Genomic DNA, 2,332 nt, shown 5'->3' with positions numbered 1-2,332 from the left:
TCTTCCAAACATTTTGAGAATTTCAGTATTCAGGTCATGGAATTTGGACTAATAATAAACTTTCAAAAAGAAAATTTTATTTTATTTAACATTTCTTGATAAAAATAAAATGTTTGTGCTCTTTAATCATTCGATTCAGTTTGTTAGATTGAAAAGTTTAATAAATTGGGTCACCAACGACCAACTGGTTAGCACAACATTTCTTCAGTTAAGAATTCCAGAGGTTTATAATTGTTTTTATTTTTCTAATTGTATCTGATGCACTAGTATGTGATACCAGTTAATCCATATCCAGTTTTGTGAATTTAATTGTTTCAGTATTGGTCTGAACTCACCATAGCTGATTTTCCCAATTTTTTTTTTTTTTTTTTTTAATTCTTTATTTTGGTTGTGCACGGATTGAACAAACAGCCGGCGTGTGCCACAACAGCGACATCCGGTAGATTAGGTTAACATAGGTAATACAGGTTATGGCATTTGTTAGACAGGCACATTTTTATAATATTTGTATGATCTCTAGAATTACAGGCTATGCGATAACAGTAAATATAACAGAAGTTCCACCTGTGAGGAAAGTCCAAACAAATACGGACCGTTTCACTGGTGGAGGAACACCTAATTGGACACTCCAGGGGTGTCCTGGGGCTTAACCCCTATAACTTTTAGAACAGACGAAAAGGACTCAACTGCTGGAATGACCCAGACTAGTCAAGTGTACAACTGGATATGATGAATCAAAATAATAATAAATCTACAGATAAAGTAAATATAGTCCAGTGAAAACACCAGTAAATAATGGTGAGAAACTTGCCGAAATGGCTAACCTCTATGTACATAAAATGATGCCTATGCGCCTACAGAGCTCACGGATAGCTAACTGGCTAGTGACTTTATTAAGTAGAAAGAAATGGTCAAATCCAGAGCTAGGGGCCCATAGAGTAGGTATAAGTCAAATGACAAACATAGGTATCTGGGGTGCACGTACAGCTAAACACGGTGCTTTAGTCGTGTAACTGCAAGAAGGTCTATAAACTTAGTAACCAATATATATGCAGTATCTGGTCTGCGGTATACTAAGTGATAGTACCACTGTCATAAGGGGTGTCATAAATGGGTTAATGGATACCCAGGGCTCTATGGGCTCTTTGTTCTACTCACTTTATTTTCACTTAGGGAAATCTATCACCATGTGTAGGCAACCAACACTCTAAGTATGGTTATGCACATGAAGTCACCCTAATCTTGTGTTTTTTCACCTCTTATTTGTACCAGGGGTTTTAGTCACGTTTATTATCTGTTGAATATTTCTCACAGAAGTAGCATTTGGGGTTTCTCAAGTATACACTGTAACCATTATTTGTTTAGCGTTACAGGTATCGAGATTTATTTAGGGGGACGCTATATATATTCTTTAGTTTCCCTATGTCATTTATGCTAGGTATCCATTAACCCATTTATGACACCCCTTATGACAGTGGTACTATCACTTAGTATACCGCAGACCAGATACTGCATATATATTGGTTACTAAGTTTATAGACCTTCTTGCAGTTACACGACTAAAGCACCGTGTTTAGCTGTACGTGCACCCCAGATACCTATGTTTGTCATTTGACTTATACCTACTCTATGGGCCCCTAGCTCTGGATTTGACCATTTCTTTCTACTTAATAAAGTCACTAGCCAGTTAGCTATCCGTGAGCTCTGTAGGCGCATAGGCATCATTTTATGTACATAGAGGTTAGCCATTTCGGCAAGTTTCTCACCATTATTTACTGGTGTTTTCACTAGACTATATTTACTTTATCTGTAGATTTATTATTATTTTGATTCATCATATCCAGTTGTACACTTGACTAGTCTGGGTCATTCCAGCAGTTGAGTCCTTTTCGTCTGTTCTATGCGATAACAGTAGTGTGTAATGAGTGTGTAAAGTTGGGCATTCGTGTGGCATATTTAAGTGCTCGTGTGTTCATAGTATATGTGAGTTGCATAATGAAAATTATAAGGTAGCCAAGCTTTTAACGCATGGTAAAAAGAGAAACATAAAACATAAAAGCAGCGCCAAATCAAGGAGTTAGTGCTTCAATGCTAAGCTTGCCACCCTATGTGAGCCCTGTGTCATTCAGGCTAGAAATATGTGCGGCTCTAATGAGCAGCTCTAGCATTTATGGTTAGCCTGTGGAGTATCCCCCCCCAATTGAGTCCCATATCAGCCAGGAGAGTATCCGTGTTTGCCTGTCAGGAGACCAGCCTTGACCGTTGGTGCGGGAAGCTTGGCAGTCTCTGTACTGTTCACAGTCCCTTTATGAGTGGAACGGTCCGACGCTTG

Source organism: Pelobates fuscus, chromosome 11 (assembly GCF_036172605.1).
Source record: "Pelobates fuscus isolate aPelFus1 chromosome 11, aPelFus1.pri, whole genome shotgun sequence".
Classification (NCBI taxonomy): domain Eukaryota; kingdom Metazoa; phylum Chordata; class Amphibia; order Anura; family Pelobatidae; genus Pelobates; species Pelobates fuscus.
The sequence above is the reverse complement of the archived record's forward strand: the minus strand, read 5'-3'. Positions refer to the sequence as shown.